The 27,145-nt window shown below is 35.0% G+C and overlaps 1 long non-coding RNA gene across 1 annotated transcript in view; it reads right to left on the bottom strand.

Annotated features, from left to right (window-relative positions):
- Positions 1-1,459: 1,459 nt before the first annotated feature.
- LOC129747616 (uncharacterized) overlaps positions 1,460-27,145 on the bottom strand; it is a 60,371-nt gene continuing 34,685 nt past the window's right edge. The window contains exon 3 of the long non-coding RNA XR_008737545.1: positions 1,460-2,563. This is a non-coding gene — a long non-coding RNA (uncharacterized LOC129747616). The remainder of the gene's footprint in view (positions 2,564-27,145) is intronic.

Genomic DNA, 27,145 nt, shown 5'->3' on the forward strand with positions numbered 1-27,145 from the left:
TGTAGTACTTTGTTTTTAATATCCCATCCCAATCTCCGAAAAAAGGTGATAGTTTTACACCGGAATAATACTTAGGCGACAAGGCATACGCAATTTTATCCAAGTGATATAATTGAACCTTCAACCAAACCCAGGGATAAAAGTGAAAAAAATGGATTTGCTCCAAAATTAATTTTATTCTGTCCATTTTAAATCGTGTTTAAACATAATGGGACACCCTATACTTCACGAACTTAAGAGTCCTTTTTATTTAGTTTATAATTGCCATTTTGCCATTAGTTTTGCATGAAGGGAACTAAGTGGTATGTCACGAACAACCTCCAGCCGGTGCCTGGTGATCAAGGAAACACTTAGCTTTTAATTTTTTCCAGCCTGCTGACATAGAATCTTCTCAACATACCGCAAGGCTCCACTCTAATAAAAAGTAGTGGTCTAACATCTAACATTTAGCGGACGGAACCCTAAGAAGATGTGAGAGAAAGCAATTTTAAATGGTTCTCCAATTTTAAAGACAGTTTTTGATTAGCCATTCAATGATTTGAGCTTGCGGCAAGTCAGAAATATGAAGATATTATCTCACAAAAGTTTGAACCAGCTTTTACAGCTATACCTTTTCATAACTTTGCTGAACCATCTGAGGGCTGCGGTGACCTCGAAAATTTCGTTAATGGGACAATGAGCGATAAATATTTGGAAAGTCATTCTATATTAAACTGGTTAGCTTATCATTAAACATAGCTCAAAGGTACATAAGCATCACACACCCAATCAGCATGAATTCATTATCAAAAGCCATAAATCTACAGTGAAAACAGGTCAACCGCACAATTGTCACTGATTCCGAGTGCCTACATCAGCAAACTAGTTTGACACTCTTTGTATAAAAAAAAGTCCTTGAAAATGCCACACCAGGGTGGCATCCAGTAGGTATGTCCTTGTCCAATTTTTTTTTCTAGAAGGACACTCAACTCACACACAAATATAATAGTACGGAACGAGATGAAAATCATTCCAGGAACCACATCCGAGAACCAACAACCCAAAGTGTTTGGCGTAGGCGTGTACTCAACTCGAATGTGTTTTGGGTTGTGTTCGATTGAAGAACGATTTCCGAATGATGGATATCGCTCTGTCTCGCGTTTCCCTACTGTGTTGCAGCTCTATAAACTTATCATTCGAATGGGTTGGCTAGTGATGTCGCCCGTAGGGAACCGAATCTGAGTACCATTTGCACTCTGTGAATGTTTACTCGTGAATAGGTTAAAAAAATGACAAAACTTCCACGAAGTCAACTTTTTTTTTGTCCTCAACCAACAAACAACGAACTCTTTTCCAGTAGTGTCGCAAATCGACAACACAGGTACATTGCTACATTTATTTAATGGGGCTCGCGCAATCTTATCGTTTGCTTTTACTTAGCACATATTACTATCAACAGCTGCTGGAGGACATACGGTCCGGGGTGATTCAACAAAACTTACTTACGTAGGAAAACGACGACGACAACGATTGTATGTTGTTGTCGTTTTTACAGCTTCTACAGCCACACGTTCTTGTTCGTCGTAGAGACCACGTCTGAGTTTTGTATTCCTCTCGAGGCGTCTAGCTAAGCGTAGACGCACCAAGTAATTCTAGCAAATAGGTTGTACAATTTCTTTGCTTCTTCTTCCTGCTGTGAGGCACAGATACAGGTGCAGTATCACACTTTTCTTGAACGAGAACCTCGAAATGAGCCACGAAGAACGACGGCTATGACGGTGACGTTGATAATTTTCTGTTCAATTTGATTTTCTCCACTTCCCGAACCCACACTTTACCCACTAAAAATACACTGAATAGCACTCGCTGGAGCTTTCCTTTGATCTACCCCCCCGGAAAGCTGGAAGCAACGAGAAAGCACAAGGACAAATGGAACCACCCACTGCAATTCTTCCACTTGTAACAAACTTGTTAAAACACGTAACCTTTTCCCCCAGCTTTTAAAGCTTTCCTTTTTATAAAACGGGACAAGCCGCGGTCTTCTTCTGGAAACTTCCGCTTCAGTCAGCCTTAAGAAGTGACCTTATTATCCCGATTCGAAAATCCTTCAGTCACGATGACGACGACGTAACAACGCAACTGTGTACTTTGCACTACAGAGAAGCAGCCAGGAAACACCCTTCCTTCTTCGCTATGAATTCTGATGCGGCAGCACCTTGTTATTTAGTTGTTTATTTTCGTCGACGTTCCCTCCTGCAGCAGCGCTAGGAAACGGAACCGGAGAAATCGATCGATTTTTGCCAACAACCTTTCCGACGACGGACGGCGACGACCGCGAGGATGCACTTTTTCCGCTTACTTTCAACTATCAACGACGACTTTCTCTCGCTAAAGGGAGGAGTCCTTCCGGTTGAACCACTTCCTTCTGAAGGATGCTATGTTGCGTAGATATATGAGGAACCGCGCTGCGATTATATTCCCGATTCAATCCGATGATGGAAGCTGCCTGGCTCCTACTTGCTACTCGATTTGGTTGCTCGCTCGCTTACTTGCTCACTCGGAAACGCTAGAACTGGAACTGAACCTGGAACGGGAAACGAAAGAAATCCATACTGTAGTATACTGAATGTCTGGTGTGATGTCGATGTGACTAACTCAAGTTGTAGTTGGTGTGCTTCGGCGTTTAGTGCACCTTTTTATTCTCTCTTGCCATATGGGCTCTTGACTGAATGTCAGTGGCGGGGAACTCAAATGGTTTTCAAAAGGGGGTTTTGAATTTAAAAAAAAAACACAATCTTATTTCCAAAATTCAATTTCTGTTTCTTTGGTGGAATGAGTACAGATGTTTTATATGGCGACCGTATAAAACTGGCAGAAGATACGGATAGTAACTTCTATTCTCTCAAATGGAAAATTGAAGTGGCAACAGTGAACTAAATTTATAAAACTCCTTTTTAGATTTTAAGTTTTAGGAAAAAGTGCGACATTTGTGATTATCACCCTTAATAAAATGGTTTTCATGTTTTTCTTCGAATTTTTTCACTTTATTTTTTATTTTATTCATTTATTTTTTCATTCTAAACCTCTCGTTTGGTCTTCCATTTTTTTGATCCAATGGATTTAATAAATTATCTGAATTATTTCGCTTTTCAGAACCCAAATGAATTTCTTGCTTAAAGTTACTAACCGGAAGCAACTGAAAGTTTGAAGATCATTTGAAAGATTTTTAGGCTCCTGGAACATGCTTCTTAAACTTTAAAATAAGATGCTTAAGCTCTGAAATTGAATGCTTCTTGAGCTTTAAAAAAGAAATTTTACATAGTTTCCTAGATTCATTGACACGCAGCAGTAGAAGGCTTAAAAAATTATGAGAAAAAAATAGAAACTTCAGCCAATGGGAATTTTCAGAATTTTGATAGGCTTAACAAACTTCAGACACGGAAGACATTTTTTTTAATTTTTTTTACTTTTTGTATAAAACTTTTTGTAATTTCCAAAGAACTCTTAAAGTTAGTTTTCTAGAAAATTAAAACATGTATACTAGGGTTGCAATGGATGTGCGGAAAAAAATTCATGATCGAATTTTGAAAACCGACGATATACATTTTGTAGATTGATCCAAAAAATTTACCTGTGTAAAATTTCAGCTCAATCGAACTTGATTCAAGGGTGCCTCAAATTGTCAAAAGTTTCGGTTTTTTTGACTCTCAAAAATACCTCAATGGGGATTCAATGGAAATAAGAAAAATCGAAATTTTTATTTTGATGTCAAATGTTTTGAAATGCATAAAACATCGAAATCTATTGTTATTTTGGGAAAACAAATTATGAAAAATTGACTTTAAAATATTTAAAAATTACCAAAAGTCCTTTAGTCCCCTAAAGGAAATTAGGAAAATCGAAATTTAAATTTGATGCCAAATAATTCAGGAACGCATGAAACGTCGAGATCTGGTGTTATCTCGAAGAGAAAAATTTTCGCCAAAAATCGACTTTCTTGGATTTTCGGTTTTTGGAAGTTCAGGAAAGTCAATTTATGGGCAACCATTTTTTTCGATGTTCCATGCATTTTCAAACTTAAGCATCAAACTAAAATTTTCGGTTTTCCGAATTTTCTTTGGCATTTTTTTTTTAAATTTTTAAGTCGATTTTTGAAAAAAAAATTTTTTTTTCGAGATAACAGCATATTTTGATGTAATATGCATTTTTAAGTCATTTGGCATAAAAATTAAAATATCGATTTTTCAAACGAATTTCTTTGGTCCCCACTTTGGTGATTTTCGAGGAAAAAAAAACGAAACTTTGAGGGCTTTGAGGCACCCCTAAATCGAGTTCGATTGAGTTGAAATTTTGAACATGTCAGTTTTTGGGTCCGTCTACAAAATATAAAAGGTCGGTTTTCAATTATTTTAACAATAAACACCTAAATTTATATAACTTAAAGATTTCTGGTCTGGAGTCTATCTTTGAGAGTTTTTTAGAAGTAATATTTAACACATTAAAATCCGCTAAGAAATCTAAACGTCGAAACTTGGCATTCTGTATCTCAGAAACCACTGGACCAAATGTCACAACTAAGTACCTTGAGTTACCGAAAAAAAATGTGTTTAATTTTGAAGAATACAGTTAAGCTATTTAATTATAACATTTTAATTACGTTTCTTAGTGTAGCATATTCGCGGCGAACGAAAAAAAACGAGATATCTCGTATGTGGTCCATAATGTGTTAAGATTTTTTTTATAAAGTCACGTTTGACAGTGTTTCGAAGAGTTTCTTTAAAAGTCTCTTCAAAAAAGTCTCTCTTTGAGAGTTTCTTTTTGAGACTTTCTTATTCAAAATTTTTAAAATCTTTTAAAGAGTCTCTCAAGCTTTAAGAGTCTTTTCAAACAAAATATAAAAGTCATTTTAGGAGTCACTAATTTTATTGGTTGTGCTAAATGTAAAAACTTATGCTACACAAACAACACATGACGTATTACAGGACACAACACTTAACGTTTTTACTAACGGAAAAAGGTGTTTTCCTTCATCTAGTCAGTTGGACATCGTCGTGTGTTATTTTTGTGTGTCATTTTAGGAGTCCTAGAAAAGTTCCTCAGAGTTTCCATAACAGTCTCTTGAAAAGTATTTAACACGTTCGTCGCCACGCTCATTTTGGTAGTTTTACTCTGGGGGAGGAAGACTGAATTTCGCTGTATCGTTTTCTATATCGTTTTTTTACTGTTCGGTAAAAGCCAGCAATTTTTGAAAAGATTTGTAAGCGTTCAAATTTTAACTTAAGATGATTAGTCTCGTGTAGCGAGTCATGTAACTCAGTTGTTTAGGTGCTAAATTTAAGTCTTCTGAGTTAATAACAGCAGATTCAAAAGTTAACATCGAAATCGAATAAACTAGCTAAGTTATCCAATGCCAGTCTGTCAATTCTATCGTAAATACAATTTTTGAACTAAATAAAAATGTTGTTCGGTCCATGGGAGCTACCAAAAATCTAAAACTGTTATTTAAGCTTTTTTAGAACAACCATAATTCAAACAATGATTGTTTGTCAGCTTCAGAAACTTCAACGAAATTTGAACGAATTAATTGCAAGAACTTGGCATTTTATATCTTAGAAACCACTGGACAAAATTCTATAGAATTACAAATTAATCGAAAGTGTTGAACACAATTATGAAGAATAAAGTTTCTTTATAAAATGTATCATATTTTAGTTATGAAACGCATTATTATAGTAATGCATTTTTCATGAGATTCAAAACATCTTGATAGGATTATCTAGAAATGAATCATAACTGGTGATACTACATACCTTCAAAAGGAAATAATTTTTCAAGCATTAGTAAAATACTGTTAATTCATTCCATTTGGCACCACTTTGCGTCATTAAAAATCATAACATCATCATCTTAGCGTTGATTTTTGGAAGGGCGCATTTCTCAAAATCAGTATGAGGAAAATGCATTTCATGTGCGTTTTTTTCAAAAGTTGATCATAAGCATTCATGGTTTGAGGTTAGGGATGAGGCGTTTTGTTAAGTTGGTATTCGTGCCGAACTGTCAATATATCTTTATAAAAAAGCGTTTGGAACAGTGCCTAGAAGGGTTTTTAAGGAGACGAGTTTGTATGGGAGCAGAGATGCCAATGTTACTGATTTTTCCGGATTTTCCTGATTTTTCTCAGTCTCAGGCTGACAACCTGAATTGTATTTCCTTGATTTTGGAAAATATGCCTGATTTTTTCTTATTTTTGTGGATGTGATAAAAAATGGGTAGTATGGAACGGCATTAGATACCATTGCTAAACTTCGAGCGGAATTTCCGTTAATTTGACGTATCCTGATTTTTATTTCACCAGTCCCCGATTTTAACAAAAAATTTGGCAACCCTGTATGGGAGTCTACATAACAAGAGTCTCTAGAGGAGTCTTTACCAAGTTCGTGCGTCCTCTCAGAAATCGACATAGCATGCGAAAAATGAGAATTGAGTCACCGAACTTATAATAAAACGATTATAATCATGGTTGCCACATGTGTAGATTTATCTAGAAAAGTAAAGATCAAATAAGTCTCTATAAGAAGAATTTTTAACTGAGTCTCTAAAAAAGCATCTATCAGAGTCTCCAGAGGAGTCTTAAGAGAGGAGAGTTGCTATATTTCTAGAATAGTTTGTATAAAAGTCTTTTCGAGAAAAGTTTGTATAAAACTCTTTTTAAGAGTATGTTGAGAAGAACTAGTGGAAGAGTCTCTTAAAAAATTCATACATAAGATTTCATAGAAAAGTATTTGAAAAATAATATATTGTGTCTAAAATAGTCTCTTGATGAGTTCCAAGTATAATCTGTGGAAGATTATAAGAAGAGTTTGCACTCTCCAGAAGATGTTTTGGAAGTGGCCCTGAAAAGGTTTTTTAGAAAGAAGGGTCTTCATAACAAAAGTCTCTGGAAGACTTTCAAAAACAGCCTCTAGAACATGGGTGGCCAAACCAAGGTCCGCGACCAACATTTTGTGGCCCCCGAAACACTTTTGGAAAAACTGAACAAAGATCTGAAAACCCTTTGAATTGATATAAGGCGAAAGGGTAAAAGTGTATAAAAACTGATTTCGAGAAAACACACAAACCATTTAGTGTTTGGCCATTTTCCATACATTTCTCAAACATTTCAATTTGCTTTCGGACGCGAATACAATTTAAAAAATCTGAAAAAATCAACAATTATAATTTGAAATATGGAGAATTGTTTGGCATTATTTACTCAAAATCGATCATTCTTTCACTTATACCCCTTTGACTCTGAGGGCCTCATATAATTTAACAAAAAATGTTACCGTCCCTAAATGAAAAAAAAATACAATTACAATCACAATTTTAACATTATCAAAATTGTACGGTTTTTGCCACATTATCTGTAAATTCCATCACACCTTTTTCAATGTTTTACTTTTGATGACTACATATCATTGGTCATTGGTATAAAAAGCATCTAGTGTACTTTAATTTTAATGTTGAGGAGTTTGGATAGCCTCAGTTAGATCGTATCAAAATCGTTAAAAGTCAAAAAATCACCAAATCATATCAACATCTCAATCAAAATTATACTGACACAATAACTTCAACCGTTTGTAATTTAAATTCTATATCAATCACCTCGTTCATCCATCAAAGTTTAATATCTTTTGTAAATTATGTAAAATATTGAAAACATGCTCTGTGAATTTTTCCTACATGCTGTTTTTTGCTAAGCTTAACAAAAGATTTATTTATTTATGAAAACTAACCAAATCCAAATATATTTCAATTGGCAACGTGCTCTGTATTTATGTACATCTACATATAATGAAAAACTAGAAAGAATTTAAAGTTGGGTAGTAGAATTTAACTAAATCTGACTGAGAAACTGATAAATCTCTCAGAAGAACGACTTTTTTTGCAAAATGTTTATTTACAAAAGGTGCAATAATTATAAAATAATCGAATTCGTCTTCGTCCTGTTTATAAAAGGCTTTCTCAATACTCTTGTCAAATCGAAAAACTGGAAAATTTACAAAGAGTTGGATTGAGTTGAGGTTGAGGTCCGTACTTCTTTCATTTAGAGACCATAAAATTTACTTAATGTCAATTGTCGTCAAATGATGTGACATTTCTGGGATGGATAATCCGAGAAAGTTTTAAATCCCTTGAAAAGAGTAACGTACATACATAAGTTGGGAGGATAATTCATTTCGTATGGCGTAATATTTCTACAATTTTTCAAATGGAGCAAAATTTGTATAATATGCAGGTTACAAAAATGATACATTAAGATGAGTTTATATATTTTTTAACTCCAGAACAATTTGTTTTTTGGCCCGCCAGCCATGTCTGAAATTTCGCCTGGCTCTTGAAAATGGTTGGCCACCCATGCTCTAGAAGCTTTTGTTAATAAGAATTTCAAACTAAGTCTCTAGAAAAGCATCTGTAGCAGCATCTTGTAGAGTGTCTAGAAGAGTTTTTAAAGAGAAGACTACATATACCTCTAGAAGAATTTACATAAGAAGAGTCTTTAAAGGCTCTAGGAAAGTTCCTAGAAAAGTCCTTAGAAGAGTCGAGTTCCTTTAAGAGTCCCAAGGACAGTCTCTATTAAAGTATTTTTAAGATTCTGTAGGACTTTGGAAGAATCAGTAGAAGAGTATCTTTAAGAATTTGTAGGAGACTCCATGGAAAAGTTTTCTCAAAAAGATTCTCTTGATGAGTCAAGAAGGTCCAAGCAGAGTCTCTGAGAGAGTATCAGAAGGGTCTCAAGGAGAATTTTTGAAACAGTCCCTAGAAGAATCTTCAGAAAAGTCTCTAGGCAAACTTCTAGAAGTGTTTTTGAAGATAAGATTTTTATTAGAGTCTCTTTGAGAGGCCGGTCGGGCTTTAAAAAACCCAGTAGAAAAGTTTTTTTAAAAAATTTCAAGAAGAAAAAAGCCAAGAAAAGACTTTTATAGAGTTCCTAGAAGAGTACCTAGAATAGTCTTTTGAAAAGTCCCCTCACTGATAAAGTCTCTTAGAGTGTCTAGAAGAGTTTTTGAAAAGTTTCTCGAAAAGTCCCTAGAAAGGTCTATAAGAGAGTATCTGTGTTTCACGAATAACTTTGTTCTCAAGTTGAATAAGTTATCCAGAGAGAATTATATGAATGCAGTTATAAATCAAGCTATTTTAATGAAAAGTTTTCCGAAGGTCTTTTAAATTTTCGTATCAAACTAATGCATGCGAAATTGAAAAAAAACTTCTTTTTTTAAGTATCATAGTGCAAACATTTAGACAATTTCAAAATGATATTAGGCTGGAACAGATATCAATTTCTTTTTTTGTCAACTAATCACTTTCTTTTTTCCAGGAAACCTGAATGGGGAAATAAATAAAGTTTATAATATATTATGTAAATTTCGAAAAAAAAATCAAATATCCAAAAGATTACAAGAGCAAAAAACAAATATTGAAAGATGGGAGTCAATTCACCTTTTTGATTTTATTGAATTTTTCGATAAAAAATTTCTAGATTTAAAGGTTTTGTGCAATGATATAGTACAGGGGTGAGCAACCTTTTGAAGCAACGGGCCACTTTTGATTTTAAATTCTTGCGGCGGGCCGCATTAAAACCAACATTTAGGTTAAAAATAGTTTGCAAAGCTTTACGTATTTTCGATAACGACAAATTTTTAACAAAAATAAAATTCAAAACGGATAAATAAACTTGCATAAACATTTTTGTAAGTATAAAGTGATTAATCCAGCCAAAACTGAATAACCACTAAATCTTGATTAGAGATCCATAATGTTTAAATTGATTTGAAATATTAAGCAAATTTCCTTTTTGACAAAAGGGAAACATCATTTTCTTCATTTTATTGTATGAAAAACGAACGTTTTCTGAGAATATCCCGTTTTCGTTCGAACAAATGCGATGGCCGTTTTCGTAATCATTTCCATTTAAAAGTTTCATAGAGCTTAACTACAGCGATTTTTTTTTTCTGTGCCTATTTTCGAAAAGTTTTTTTTTACAAATTTTATTCACTTTGTCGTGAAGCCTCATTTTTTTCTAGAAACGGTGTTTTATTTTAAATTTGAAGTTCCGTATGAATTCATTGCATTGAGATATTAAGCAAGGTTTAAAATTATGAAAAATTCATAATTTCTTAGATTTTAATTCACAATTGTTTGTCGATGTTACAGTTAAAAATTTTTATTTAAGGAAATTTTTAAAGATCTCATAAATATTCTTAAATAATTTAATTTAAATACCTCTGGGATATGTCTTCTAAGGCTGAATCATCAAAATATTATGACATTGGTAATGTGGATTGCTAATTTTCAAGTAGTTGAAAATTGAGTCATTATTCAATCGATTTTTGACATGATTTGCTAATGAAATTTCTGAAAATGGCATCACAGATAACACAAGATTCAGAATTGATTTTGACTTATTCGGAGGCGCTGAATCAAAATATTCAATGAATTTTTTTGTCTTGTTTGCTCTAGTTTTCGAAATAACTTTGAAAAATAGGTAAATAATAAGTTATTCAATTTGTGTACTTATTTGACTAAACTGTAAAAAAAAACTTATTGACTCAATGATAAACTTTCCCAAAGACCGAGTAATTTTGAATTCTGAAAAAAAAGTTATTGAAGTTTTCTTTTTAAAAAATATTATGTATGTAGCTTCAACTATTCCAGACATATCATTTTGTATTACTGATATGATTTTACAACTTCAACAATCCGTATTCAAATTTTCCATGATACGATTCAATTAGGAGGGAAACATTATAAAATTGTTGCAAGTTTGCGAGATGGTCCAAAAATGTGTTTGATTAAATATATTTAAATCCAATAACTCTATCCTAAATTAAAATTCAATTACTCCTCAGAAGTTAGAATAAAAATTTCAAATTAAAATTTAGAATCCGACTTTAGACTCGGAATACAGAATTGAAATTCCGAATCACAATTCAAACCCAAAATTGCTTCCGGACGTATACGTACGCCCATGAAGGTTCTTGGACCAGGGTGAGAGTTCCGTGTTCTCGTCTCGCACCGGAGTTCAATAGCAAGCAGCCAGCCAGCCAGCCAGCGAATCGTCAAAGGAGAACATGTTAGATCGACTCACTCTCTTGTCCCCCCACATGCGATGGATGACCTATGGTTGTGGGAGTACGCTCCACCTAAATGCGGGGAGCGAGCGAGAATAGAATACACAAAACGTCCGTCGATCGGTCGCCCCAAAGAACCTTTACCCAAAAGAGCGAGCATGCGCACCAACCAACCTATTTGGAGGTATTAGGTATTATGGGAGCCTGTGTTTTGCTGTGGCAGTGACACAAAAACAAAACAACAGCAACTGTTTCTTGTTGCTGTTGTTGTTATTGTTGTTGCTAACTGTCAATAACGATCCCGGTGCGCCCTGGCCTCTTGTTGATGTTGCCGGATGATGCTGGCTGGAAGATGCCAAAAATGTTTTTTCGGTCCTGCATCCCTTCCATGTATGTAGCGGTATTCCGTTGTTTTGCTCCGGTTCCGAAACATAACGGGCGGGTGGTCGATGTCCTTGCACTTTGATTGCTGTTGTTGTTGCTGCTGTTTCTGATGCTGATGTTGCTGCTTGTGTAGGTATCCGTTGGCCCTTGTTTGGTGCCGGGGACGTTTTAAGGTACTGTTGTTTCTGGAACCGGTTTGCTTCAAGGAGCTGCTGCTACAACGTTTCTTCGTGTGGTTTGAGATTATTTTTTCCGTCTACGGTTTTGGTTTTTGCCAACGTGTGCAGTACCCCTGAACGCGTTTTCAAAAGTAAGTTGAACTGATGAAATGAAATTATCTGACGGTCGACTTACGGTTGCCTTCCAGAATCGAAACCACAAAACAGGCAGCAGCTGAACCTTAACATGAAATGAAATGATATTTCAACCACGACGAACGCACCGTTTCGCAGATATCTCCCCGGTGTGTGTTAAGGTAACAGGAAATATGAGTAGATACCGAGATTGCGAGCACCTGATAGGTTCTATCGCTATCCGTTAGCGAATTTATTACTTTTCTTTTGCGAAATCTTGAATTGCGTAGGCTCACTGACGCACGTCTCCAGTGACAAATAAAATTGAAACATTATAAATTTATGACTCTGAGACAGAGTTCAGAACGGGACTTTAATTTCTAATATGCGTTTAAAATCTTAACTTAGGCTCCACATTGCTCAGAATTCAGAAAATAGCTTAAGAGTTGAAATTCTAGTTCAGAATCAATTCGACCTTACCTTTAACAACAACACCTTTGGCACCACCATTGAAGGATTGTAATTTTATCACCTTTTTTTCCTTATTTTTTACGCATGTTCGATATAGAATAACTCTATTTTCCAATTGTGTGCAATGAAGATCGTATGCAAATATATTGCATACAAGCATTTATGCAATCTATTATTTTATTAATTAGTTTTTTGAATTATTTTGGATGTTTCAATCCCTAGTGGCAAAAGAAGGATTACAAATTTGTTCCGGCCAAACTGTTTTTCATAAGAAGCTTTTAAGGAAGCTTTATAAATGTCTCACAAAAGCAAGCAGGCATTGTCACAAGCTTACAGCGTTTTCGTTTATTAGCAGAGGCAACCGAGTTTTGAACCTGGCGGTTGAACCCCGTAGAAGTTGTCGGTGTTGGGGGTAAGTAAAGAGATTACTGTAAAACGGGGCTCCAATCGAGCAAAAGATGTGACATCTTTGTCAAAAAGGCGAAACTAGAAACTCGAAACGAGAAAACGCGTTTAAAATCTCGGAATATCGAAAATCTTATCAAATCCTATTTAAAAAATCCCCCACTTTTCAACAAATTCAACCATTTTAATTCAACAAAAGTGTAATATATACACTGTATTCAGTTTTTTAAACAATTGTTGTGAAGTAAAAAATCATCACTCATTTCGAGTAAAGTGGCCAATTTGGACTGTAAATCCATCATTTCAAACCTGGTACACCATTCTGAGGTAAATTGAATGATATTGGGAAGCTCAAAGATTTTTTTTAAATTTTGTTTTCTGCTACGGATGTTCCGGAATTTCCACATATTCTTTCACTGACCATTCCGGCCCCTGATTCTGTCGGGAAGCTAACTCTAAATCCGTTGACCACCTAAGAGTGGTTTTGAAAAAAGCGGGAATGTCAAGAACCTGTTTTTGACATGTTCAAAAATCGTCTTATTTTAAGAAAATCGTTCAAGAAAATTGTTTAAAAAAAAAACCGTGTAGAAAAAAATTGTTTAAAAATCAAATTCAGTGTATATCAGACTGCCCCAAATTTGTATTGTATAGGAAATTTCAAGCTTGTGAAATATTGTGCGCTGCAGGCTCAAATTGATCCTCATGCCAGGGTCTCATGCCAAATTTGGGACAGATCGGATCACGGTAAGGGGTCGCTCAACGGCCTAAAGATTGTACGGAATTTTGAGACATTTTGTTCGGAAGGAACATGAAAATCTAGTTTTTCATGAATAACTATGGTCCCCTCCACCGATTTCTTTTGGAAACGGGTTTTCTTGAAGCCTAAACAAATATTTCATCCGAAGACTGCATTTCAATTCAAGGTATGATAAAAAAAGTTTTTAGACTTAAAAAATGAGGTAACTATTTTCAGGGTGATATTCATCACTGTTAATGCTGCGTCAAAATGTTCGAAGCAGTGTCTCTCAATTCTAGTGATGAATATCACCCTTAAAGAAGATAGCTATTTATTTAAGCTTAATAACTTTTTTATCTTAACTCGAATCGAAATGCAGTCTTCGGATGAAATATTTGTCATGGTTTAGGCTTTGAGAAAAACCGTTTTTGAAAAAAAAAATCGGACGAAAAGAACCAAAGTTATTTATGAAAAACTGGATTTTCATGTTCCTTCCGAAAAAAATGTCTTAAAATACCATACAAACTTTAGGTTCGTTGAACAACCCCTTCCCGTGATCCGATCTGGCCCATATTTCGCATGAGACCTTGTACTAGGCCTAGGATCAATTTAAGCCTGCAGCGCATAGCTTTTTCAAATGTCGGGTCATTTGGGGCACTCAAGTGTATATCCACATATTTTCCGTTGTTTATCCATAAACACTACATTTTTTTTTAAAAGTAATTCCAGAGATTGGTAATTTATGCTTTTTTTCGTTTTTGACGATAGCTACGCTGGAAGTTTCGTCCAATTGAATAGGCGTAACTTCAGGTTCCAACGAAAATGCATCAACAGGTAGATTCGCTCAATTGATTTTTTTCATTTTTTTTTAAGTTTTTAGTGTTTTATAGATGAAATCGTGTTAACTAGGAAAAGTGCAACAACGTAGATCCAGAATAACCGTTAACTCGATTTGTTTACATTTGGCAGGTTCGCCCTTATGAAATGTTACGATCGAGATTTAAAACGAAAGTGACAGTGGTGCTTGCATCTGACCGCAGGGTTCAAATGATGTTGGAAAATTTATAAAATATCCATAGAGCTTTAGTTAAACACCTGTGATGTTCTATCTCCTGCTTGCAATTTACGGCTTTTAACTTCGACTTTTAGTCCCTAATCTGTCATCTGTTTTAAACATTTTTGACTTTTTTATTCTTGACACTTCTAAACTGTTTTCTGACTCAAGACACGAACTCCACAAACGTTGCAAAGTGTTTATAATAAGAAAAAAAAAATATTTATTTGACTTCGAACTTTTGATGCAAGAACAATTTTTGCTCAAAATGTTCCCTTTTTCAAAAAGCTAATTTGAACTCACATTAAAAAAAACCACATGAAATATTTTGGTTCGAATACACGAAATTAAAAGCTTTTCGCAAAATATAATCAAACAAACTAAAAACATTAATGCTTTCCACAAACTTGATAGGACAAGTTCTTGCTATTTTGAAATATTTAGCTGATTGATATCCACCATTTATTCAACTAACTACTCTTGAGAAAGGTCGTTGAGGAACCAATTGAAGTTTTAAAAATGCTGTTATAACACCATATTTTCTAAGCTTCAATTACAGTGTTTCGTTTCTCATACTAATATCTTCCATTGAACAGGAAGAAAAGTTAATTCCAGCGGATGAGAATCAGAATGCTTTCTTCGATTTTAATTTAGAAATGTTTTTCTTTTATAAACCATTTTTTCAACCGGATAGCTTTTACTAAGCCTTCAGCACTTATTTATCAGAATACATTGATTCTCATAGGTTTATGGATTCAGGTTATAAGGTTTTTTTAAGGGAAAGCTATCATTTTTCGGTTTATAAAAAACCCTGCTCATAATCAACCTAAATAGGGACTAATAATTAAAAATGTTATGAAATTTCAATTTAAATATTCTTGATGTTAGAGATAAGTCATCTTTTCAGAATAAACTTGCCAGCTCTGTGTAATTTTTTGTTAAAAAATAATACATTTTACACAGTGCGCCGTTCCAATGTTTTCTTCGCTGTTAGATCCTGTGTAAACAGACGTATTTTTATGAACATTCACTGACAATGTGGTACAAAAAAGGTGATGAACAAACATGCACACTATTACAGAACTCGTTATTCAAAAAGTAAAAAGGTAAACAATGCCTACGTCACTTGCCAGGATGTTTATGTATCCTAGACGAAAATCGTAAACAGCAGTTGGCAATGATTTTTTCTCTAGTTTTCGCTGGTACAGCAATGATGGTTGTTTGTTTGAAAATGCAACTGACGTCACGAATTGTCTTGGTTACAAAGTTTACAAAAAAAAAACTTTTACTAACACTTAGCACGGGATTTCCATCGCCACCTGAGATATGTAGACAGGTTGATTCACTGAATGCTTTTCTCTCAAGAGTAAATAATGACTATATCGAATCCGCATTTTCAAAATTCATTCAAGGTTCAATGTTTGGATTCTAAATTATTAAACAAAGTTTCGATAAGGAAATTTAGGTTTTAAGTAATATGCCCGTATTTATGAAAAAGACACTTTTTCAATTTCTGACTATTTCTGTTGATAAAAACTTTTTCATCTTGATTTTTATTAGCCTTTGACTGTGGGTTTGCCCTCTTCTTTACCTAGTTTACAGCATTTACTTTCAGATTTCGGTACTAATATTTTAGTTCTTGTCAAGCACATTTCTGTGTTCAGGAACTCAAAACTATAATCCAAAATAATAAGAAATCACAAAAAGTTGGGAAAACATTGAAAAAAAATCGTGATCAATTACAAATGTATGTATTTTCAAAAACCTACACGTTCACGATGTATGAATAATGAAAATCTTCTGAAAAGTGACATTACTAAAGAAGGAGAAGAATAATTCTGATTTATTGAAGATAAATGTAAATATATTTCTCGCGTGAGCTTTCATTACGTCGTATGAAACAAAATGTAAGCAAACAGTTTTATTACAAAAAAAACAAAAACTGACATAAACTGGTCACAACTTCTTTCCATTTAGAATATTTGTAGTCTAGACAATATCTATATATATAAAAATGAATTTCTGTCTGTCTGTCTGTCTGTCTGTCTGTCTGTCTGTCTGTCTGTCTGTCTGTTCCCTATAGACTCGGAAACTACTGAACCGATTTGCGTGAAACTTGGCAGGTGGGGGTATTGGAGGCAGGGGAAGGTTCCTATTATGGTTTGAGACCCCTCCCTCTCTCAATAAGGGAGGGAGGGGCCTCCCAAACAATAGACAATTTTTTGCATAACTTGAGCACCCATCAAGCAAATGGTATCAAAATTGGCATGGTGTGGAATTTGGGTACGAAGAATATTCCTATGAATATTAGGTACCCCTCTCTCCTCTCAGTGGGGTGATAGGAAGGGGGGAGGGGGGCTACCTTACAATTTTTCATATAACTCGAAAACTAATCAAGATATTGGAACCAAATTTGGCACGGGAAGGTATTGGGATACGAAAAATATTTCAATGATTATTTCAGACCCTCCTCCTTTTTTGTAGAAACGGGGAGGGGGCCTCTTCCATATTTTTTTTACATAACTCAAAAACTAATAAAGCAAATGGAACCAAATTTGGCATGGGAGGGTATTTGGATACGAAACATATTTCTATGATTATTTGAGGCTCATCCCATTTTCCAGTAGAGAGAAATAAAGGGGGGAGGGGCCTCTTTTATAATTTTTTACACAACTCAAAAACTAATTAAGCAAACGGAACCAAATTTGGCATGGGCGGGTATTTGGGAACGTGACATGTTCTAATGATTGTTTGAGAACCCTTCCTTCTTCCAGTGGGGAGAAAGGAAAGAGGGAGGGGAGTTTCATAGAATTTTTACATCATTACTCAAAAACTACAACAGCAAATGGAACCAAATTTGGCATGGAACGATATTTGGGTACGAGAAATGCTTCTATGAATATTTGGTATCCCTCACTCCTTCAAAGAGGTGGATGAAAAGGGGGAGGAAAGGTCTCCCTTACAATTTTCAGTATAACTGGAGAGTTGATCGAGCAAATTGAACCATATTTGGCATATAAGGGAACTTGGATTCGAGAAATGTTTCTATCATAAATTGAAGCCCCACCTTTTTTTCAGCGGAAAGATATTAAGAGGGAAAGGGGAGAAAGGGAAAGGCGAGCAAATGAAATCAAATTTGGCATCAAAAGGTATTTCAGTACGAAAAATACTTTTTCTATGTTAAACAATTCCTTTCTTGCAGTAGGATGACAGAATTGGGAATATAGGAAGGGAAGAGGAGGCTTACATTTAACTTTTTTTTTTACAAAATCCGAGAAATGGACAAAACTTTACATGGAAATCATTTTTGTATGATTCTATGATTATCTGACACACCATCCTCCTTTCAGTGAGTAGGTACATAAAAGAAGGGAGGTGAGCCCAATACAATAGTGTTAGCATAAGTTCTCAATTTATTCTAACAAAGCCAACAAATGGAAACAAATATAGCATGGAAAGGTACTTGGTTACGAGATATGTTTCTAGGATTGTTATAGATCTTTACGCTTTACAGTGTAGAGAGGGGAAGAAAGGAGGAGGCTCCATATTAATTTTGTTGCGAAGCTTAAAAACTTATCAACCAATGGAACTGTATTTGATATAATAGGATTTTTGGGAACGAAAACCTTAGGTATGATTATTAAAAATCACGACCTCCATTCAGCAGGGGGTGAAGGTAAGGACAGGGGAGGTGCTCTCTTATCAGTTTTTCAGCATAAATCCAGAACATATCAAGAAAAAACAACCATATTTTATAAGTTGGATTGTTTGCGTACGATTAAATTGAGACCCTCCAGACAGATTCAAATTACCAGACCTTTAACACAAATTTATAGAGCGAGATTTAGAATATTTGTTCAAGTTATCTTTGTGTTGCAATTCGAAACTTCAGTTGCAGCTCTTATTTTATAGTGGTTGTTTATAAATTATGTTATAATTTGATATAAATAATGCCAATAAAACAATAAAACTTTGAATAATTTTTGAAAATATCATTTGATTTTGAAAGGTGTAGCAAAGCACACCGGGTCAGCTAGTATTCTATATTTGAGGTACACATTTCAAAGGTTTTTTGATAACTTTTGCAGCAGTTTTCTGTGAAATCTTAAGATGTTTCATATCAAGTAATGAAAGCTCACGCGAGATTTATAAGAAATAACTTCCATGGTTAATCAGTAATTTTTTTTTGGTGTTCAAAGTTCAAGTTTACGACTTTTGAAACTACCAAGATTTTTTTGTTTTTATTTTAATCCTATTTTTTATCACCATTCTGAGTTCAACATTCTAATTTCGGGTTACTCATGAGATTTACATTCTGATTCCCACTTCTGTTCCTGGGCGACGATTGTTCACGCTAATCCTAAACTCTGTTTCAAAGGTTTTGATTTATCTATTTTTGGTGATATATATTTTTTTTATTTATTTCAAACAATCATTTATGACTGTTTTCTGTTATTCTGAGTGTGTAATCCTGAGTATAATGTTCTTCGAAGGACTGCCCACGACTCAAAACGGCTTTAAAAACATCCTGAATTTTCTGGGTCATGTAAGTTTGGTAGATATCTTCAGGGGATTACAGCGCTAAAAACATCCGAAATATCAGCAGGATACCAAGACAAGCTCACTAGAACGTGTTACGTGTACCACACATGAAGAGAATCTGTATTTTCAATCAATCCACCAACCCGTTGACCAACTTGCTGCTACACACATTTGGGCAGTAAATAACGAGAGATACGTGGGTAAACACAACTTATATAGCGAGTTGCGCTATTCTTATATCAGTAACCAGCGCCCATGTGTTCTGTTCAAGTACGGCCAGCTGACGATAACTCACCCACTATTAAACTGGCTCGCGGTCGCTACACCAACAAGATGTCTCAGCCCAGCAGCAGCAGCACCCCTTTTTTTTCATTCAATAGATAACGCATCCACCAATTGGTTAAGAATATTTGCCTTGCAGGTCGACCCTGAAAATGGTTTTCAGTTTACAGGCGGCGGCTGGCAAAGTTCTTCCACTGAAGCGTAAAAAAAACCAGACACAAGAAACTGTTCGATGGTGCAACAACTAGGCCCACCAAACGAACCAACCAAAACGCATTCAAGAGCACAACAACAACAAACACAACAATTTTGCTGCATGCAGCGCGAGCCGACGAAAATTGCGACAGATCAGGACGACGACCACGATGATCTTGACCAAAGAAGCGAGAAACAACAAACGCGCGCGGTACGATCGACGTTAACGCCACTGAATATCAGAGTCGACTAACTTGTAGGACTGCGATCACTCATTCGCTGGCCAGGTTTGCTTTCGTTGTTCGTTTGGTTGAGTTGGGTGGTTTTGTTGTTATGTTTTGTGGAGGTGAGTTCCCGCTGGGGCTCGCGATAGCTCCCCCCGCGTGCTTATGATAGGCCTGTTCAGTGAACGCGGAATCAATTGGAGTCGACAGCTTATGGTAGTCAGTATGGAGTTCTCTTTCAGATCAAATAAAAATTATTAACTGGGCGGGCGTTCAGCCTAATGGCTAGCGTGTTTGGTTTATAATAAGAAGACCGGGTATCGAATCCCACCGCCTCCAACTAGGAAATTTTGTAAGTCCACGGACGTTCAAAGAAACAGAAACAATGAAATGTAACACAAAAGGAAACACAACAAAACATAAAATGTAATTTCTACGGAGTATAAAAGAACGCAAAATATCTCTACGGAGCATAAAAGATTGTAAACTGTACGGAGTACTTTAAACGGAAACGATGGTCATATAGTATCTGTAACTAGACCATTATAGGAGCTGGTCGATAAGACAGTTCCGAGTCGTGCTTAAAATAGCATCGGCGAAGAAAATAAGAAAGAGAAATATTCACATACATTTTTAAGAAGGGTACTTTTAAGGAATAAGTATAATGTATCATTAGATACACTTTTTTGTGACTTTGAATTTGTATCCAATACATGAGTAATTTTGCTGAAGTATAGCACAATAAGATGCTTTACGTATCTACAAAAAGTTTGAGGTAACTGTAAAGCAGTAAAATTATCGATTGTACGGATGAAACTCTATGACGTTCAACACCTCATCATGGAGGACCCCCCAATAATTTTCTTAAAGAACTCAAAGAGATTATGAAGCACCCAAAATTGCCCATTACATCTCATTACATCAGAGTTTGATTTAATTAGGTCAAATGAAAGAATATAAACAAAACTGAGTTAGGGCTAGTTGGGGTAATTATGAACAAAATTACTCAGTTTTTTATTCTATCCACTCAAACAAGTATCTCTTTAATTTTAAAATTCTGGAAAGTAACCAAACATGAATGACTGGTTCCCTTCTCCATTTCAGAATTTTTTCTAGTTTTTAAGTTGCAGCTTGTGGGCATAAAACGTTTGTTCATAATTACCCCGTTTGTTCATAATTACCCCCTTGTCTATTAGGTAATTATGAACACTGTTACGATTTTTGTTTCGTGATGACTTTTGATATTGGCTATATTCCTAGATTAAAACCCCCTCTAAACAGTGCATTGAAGTGAGATTTATTGATTATTAAAATTTGCTGTTGAAAAGTATGGGCTATTTTCAGTTTTACATAGGTGAGAGGCATCTTTTCATATAATCACAGACCCACAATTCTAAACAACTTATAGATGAATGTTTCTGGCTTATTTTCACAATTAGAATGGCTATCGTGATTTTAACGGTAAAAAGTGAATTCTAACCATTAATCAATGCTCAGAAAAAACGTGTTCATAATTACCCCGTATCTTGAAAAATATGGGGTAAATATGAACACTTCTTTGTGCGTGGGAGGAAATTTTTTTCAACAGAAAATCTTATCACACAACATCAAGCATCAATAACTGAACTTAAAACTTTTAAAAAGATCATTTTATCTCCATTCACATTGACGAGAAAGTCAATTGATAAGAAACGTCTCAAAACGATTTCCGTTTCTCAGAGACATGAATTTTGTGAATAACTGTAACTACAAAATTTACATAGTTAGGTTTGCAAGTTATTACTGTAACTTGTCAATAGAATGACAAACTATCACATTTGATCAGATTTGAGATCCTACTATGACCCAAACGGCGCTTATGGCGTTTGTTCGAAATTACCCCTTGTTCATAATTACCCCACTTAGCCCTATCTACTGCAAACGATTGACAAATATGTATTCTATGATCAGTAAAAATTTGGTTTCATTTGATCAATGAATCAATTTACTAAATGATTTGAATTTAGACGTATGATGACTTCCTAATTTTTGAGTGCAATTTGCTTTTTGCGCTGCCGTGCATTGCTGGGAAGCAAATGGTCGCAAAATAAACAGTTCGACGAGATGGTTATACGACGATATGCATCGTCGCGAAAAGTGCTTCGGTCAGTTTTATTAATTTACGGGAAATGGAAAAAACTGTGCAGGAGTTATATTAGCGATCCTAGCATGATGCGGCGCTTCAAATTAGTCTCAGGTGAGTACAATAAGTTTAAATTTTCACTTTGTGAATAGCCAGTAGTTTTTTTGTCATTACAGAGGCAGCCAAAATAGTAAATTATGGATGCTTTTTCGCACACCTCGATCGGCCAGTGGCGCCTCAGTTTGTGCCCGAAAATGTCCAAATGGATTCTCAAAGGCCACATCCAGAAAGCAATAATTGCAGGCTCCTTGAAAGGGTAATTCCCGCGTTTTAGTCGAAAGGGTTATTTTGTTTAAAGTATTTTTTCAATCAAATCCGAATGAATAACTGAAGATTTAAGGCAATCGAATCAGTTTTTGGAATCGAACTTATCGAGTAACCGAAGGGCTTAAACGCCAAATGAAAAATATATTTGGTCGTAAGTATATCTTCATTGATTGAAACATATTAACGTCGATTTCTAGTACGTCAGCATGTTCTGCGTCCATTTTTACGTTGACTTATACATTTACAGAAGAAATGGACCAGTATTCATAGAATGAGAATTGAAAATGTTATTCAGAACTTTAACATCGATTTTCTCAAAACATGTTCAGTGGCTCAATCAAAACAAACTCTAGATCTGATCTTTTTAAACCAACTTTGAACAACACTCCTAATACCAATCTTCTTTTATACTCGTATCAATTTTAATCGGTCAACAATTGTAATACTCTATGAATGTTGAGAATTTTTTTCAAAAAAACATACAGTTTCCTGTGTTTACTGCTATGTAATAATTCAATGCAGGTACCAGTGTAGAAGATTCTGCCGATTACCAGTCAATTTTTTTATATAAACTGTGTAGCATAAAAATTTTGAACGTTTAGCTATTTCACCTTGAGTGTGTAGTCAATCCTACCAATAGAGTGAAAACAAAACCCAAGATGCGTGTTTAGTTTTATGGGTGTAAGCTGTCAAACGAAAACACATGGGAAAACCAAGTTTATTCAAATACTAGGTATTCTGAATTTTACAGTAAGTAGGCGAGAAGAACGCGGTGAAGTGGATGATACTTGTTACCGGACTTGGACCGGATTAATCCGCTTCATATATATAAATCGGCAAAAACAAAAAATTAAACCTATATTCAATTGAGATTCCTTAGCAAAACAATCAAAATCTGATGTAATCTATACCCAAAACCTTTTATAGGAACATAAGTTCATTAAGGTTTTTTTTTTCTAAATTCTCACTTGATGTCAACAGATAAAGACTGTTTCTAGTTTCTTAAAAAAAAATCATTAAGTCGCTCCAAATTCTTACAATCAAAAGCCCCGTTAACAATAGGTGGTATGAATAAGAAAATAGTATTTGCTTCGATAGCTTTTACTTGGCTCGAACTTTAGAATGGCAAAATTTGAAAGCATTTACTCAACTAGATATGAAAAAGCAGAGTAGAACATTTATTTTCAACCAGCTCCGGATAAAAAATATGCATGACATTCGAAGTATTTGATTCACATAACTGCTCAAAAATAGCAAAACCAATTACTTGAGCTATATTCATATCAGCCAACAACTCATTTTTGCACTCAAAAATCTTTGTGTCAGAAATGAGAATGCGCATTATTTCATGCGGAGCGCACAAAACACTTTAAGAAACACTGTAAATATGTTAAATTAAAAATGAAATAATCTTCTTTAAAATTACACACGACACGTCAGGTAACCTAAAATACCATATTTATAGAGTTTAGTCCATCAGTTTCTATCATGCACTTTGAGTTGCGGATTTTCTCTTAATGATTTCTTTACAGCCCTTGATGTTTAGCTAAATAAAGTTATTTATTTTAGTTCAACGTTTCGATTTGCTATGCACGAATTCAAATTTAACATACAACGGTAACGGTACACCTCTGGTGAAAATGAAAATGAAAAATCTTCTTTCGCCAATAGCTAAAAAAACGACACAATTTGTGTTGTGGTTTCATGGTGGAATAAATTGGGAATAGTTAAAAGATCAATTTTGAACTGCTCTCAGTGTCAAATACCTTTAAAATGTTTTATTTTCGACTCCCCCTTTTTTCACAGCGGAAATTTTATCAGATTGGGAAAATAGAAACACAAGCATTTCTAAGAAGTTTTAAACACTGAGATCGGTTCAAAATTCACCTTTGAACCATTCCACACTTATTCCACTGTGTTGGAAAGCCAATATGTGTGGCTTTTTTGAGCTATTGACAAAAAAAGATTTTCCATTTTCTCCTGAGGTGTACCGACCTTAAATGACGAAAAGCTTAAGCCGTTTTTTTGTAATTTTCCCAAATATATTTTTTAAAATTATAAGTTTCTACGTACTCAATTTTCAATCTTTGTTGAGATAAGTTATCAATTAAAAACTTTTTTGAACGTTTATGTTTCTTTTCTTATATTTGGGGCCGTTCAAATACGTTACCATTCGAATACATTTTTGCCCGGGTTTATTCACATTATTTGCTTAATTTTAATTTTTGTGACCAAAAACTATTTTTAGAGTTCATTTAGAAATGGTTTTAAGTTATTTTTAAATTTTAGATACGATTTGAACGCTGCTAATGTGGTTCGATAAAACATTTAAATGGAATGGATTTCTCAAGGTTGAGGATCATCGATTTTTTTAACAACTGTTTTGAACATATCGAATTTGAGATTCGACCTTCATCTAACTCGATTCGATTTCAAATTGCCTCTGTTTCGACTTGTTTTGTCCCGTTAGAAGCGACCAGCAGTGATGCCACATTAAAATCGGTATTCATGTCTGAAAAAATCGGTAGATATTCGTTTTAAAAATTCCAAGAATAGGTATAAATACCGATTTTTTTCTTATTTTTTAAAACTAAGTTCATTGAAATAGTATTGAAAAAGTTGGTATTTAGCTGGCCTCACGATTTTAAAACGTTATATTTTCAGTGAAAGAGACAATCCACTGCGGCTATACTGTGATATTCACTCTGAACACTATTATCATTTAGTATTTTTATGCTCTTTAGTTCTTCATACTGAACACTACACAGGGTAACAGTATTTTTGGGGCCTATGATTTAATAACTGATTTTGGAAGACTTTGGCGTCCTGAATTCAAAACACTTGTGAGATTTTGTCTATCACCTCTAGTTATGGGGATATGACATGTATTTTTTATTTATTTTCGTAGTATTCCGTCTCACGACATAGCTTGACGAACATAATTCCTCAAATTCAGTCGGTCCATGGCAACCGGGGATATGACATGTGGAAATTTCCAAATTGATCAGTTTTGGATAAAATCGATTATTAATAATTTATTGAAATATTGGTATTCATTACATGAAAACTATAACCTGTTTTTGAATCAATAAATTATCCTCCATTAAATCATGGATTCAGATCTACCCGAGATGTTCTCGTTTCAGAGATACAATGTTGTGAAAAAAATAAATAATAAAATTTTAAGAAATTTGAATAGTTAAGACAACAACTATTTCTGACATCATTCAAGAAAGTCATAGAGAATTTGATATTAAAGATTTCAACTCAAAGTTATTAAACTTTGTTGAAGACTGGGAACGATTTAACTTATGGTATAACGAAAAGAAAACTTCAATAACTTTTTTCTCAGAGATCAAAATTACTCGCAGTATTCGGAAATTTTGATTATTGAGTGAAAACTTTTAACGAAATCATATACTGAATTTGATTGTGTCTGTGTAAAGGCATCATTTGCAAAGGAAGTGCACATTTTAGCTTCCGTGTAGTTCCAACCTGAATATACCACTTTACATTATTTTGACTTATTTTTCCAAATTCTTGAAAATACATCAGCTAAACAGACAGAAGCAAAATTACATATTTATGGCGATTTCAATCAATGCAACTGATATTATTTTGTATGAAGATAATGAAGCAATTCTACTTCCAGTCGTAGGTGAGAACGAAACGTTACAATTTATTTTTGGTTGAGCTTCTATTTTTGGTTTAAATCAAGTGAATCATGTTAAGAATAGCAACAATACTTATCTTGATCTACTATTTACTAAATTTACATAAGACTTTCGCGTAAATGAACCGGTTGATCCACCATGGAATAATGAAGCATTTCACACTGCGATCAATTACTCGTTCTTTATCTATAACTGTTCGAAATCTCCCGACTGGGAGTTCGAGGAAATACCAGACTATCAAAATTCGAACTTCGAAGATTTGAAACGAGAGCTCGTTTATATAGAATGGTCAATCAAGTGCATTGACGAACGAAAGAAATGTTGATACAGCAGTTGAAACTTTTTATAAAGTCTGCTTCATTTAATATTGGAACAAATTCTTTTGCTCATTGTGGCGCTCCTAGTGGACGGATTTGGAAACTTTTTTCACCCACGTGTCGGGAAATTCATTACCTTTCACCATGTATTTATGTCATAACACCAAACGATAGCATTTTGTAAACAACCGCCATGGAAGCCGAACGGAGAGATCAAATTGTGTACAGTTTTCTTGAAAATCCATTGTTGTCGGCATCGAAGCTAGCTAAACAGCTTAAAATGCCCAGAAATACCGTATGGCGTGTTATCAAGCAGTACAAGGAAACATTGACGACGGCTCGGAAGCCGCATTCGAAGCGTCGGAGTGGAACTGTCGACCGGAAACTGCGTGGGAAAGTCATCAAGGCCGTCAAGAGGAATCCCAATCTTTCAGACCGCGATTTGGCCAATAAGTTCCAGGCCGCTCACAGTACGGTGCGACGAATTCGTCTCCGGGAAGGAATAAGGTCATTCCGAGCCAGCAAACAGCCAAATCGGACGCTGAAGCAGAACAATGTGGCCAGAATCCGTGCTCGAAAGCTGTACGACCAAGTGCTGACCAAGTTCGACGGATGTATTCTGATGGACGATGAGACCTACGTGAAGGCGGACTTTGGGCAAATCCCAGGTCAAAAATTTTATTTGGCGACGGCTCGGGGGGATGTACCTGCAAAATTTAAGTTCGTGTTTGCGGATAAATTCGCCCGCAAGTACATGATTTGGCAGGGGATATGCAGTTGTGGACAGAAAACCAAAGTCTTTCTCACTGACAAGACAATGACATCAGAAGTCTACAAAAAAGAGTGCCTATAGAAACGGATTCTGCCGTTCATTCGTGCCCACGACCGTCCAGTAATGTTTTGGCCGGACCTCGCAAGCTGCCATTACAGCAAAACGGTTATGGAATGGTACGCAACGAACGGGGTCAGCGTAATACCGAAGGACCTCAACCCCCCAAACTGCCCCCAGTTCCGGCCGATAGAGAAATA

The sequence above is a fragment of the Uranotaenia lowii genome, chromosome 2 (assembly GCF_029784155.1).
Source record: "Uranotaenia lowii strain MFRU-FL chromosome 2, ASM2978415v1, whole genome shotgun sequence".
NCBI classification, from domain to species: domain Eukaryota; kingdom Metazoa; phylum Arthropoda; class Insecta; order Diptera; family Culicidae; genus Uranotaenia; species Uranotaenia lowii.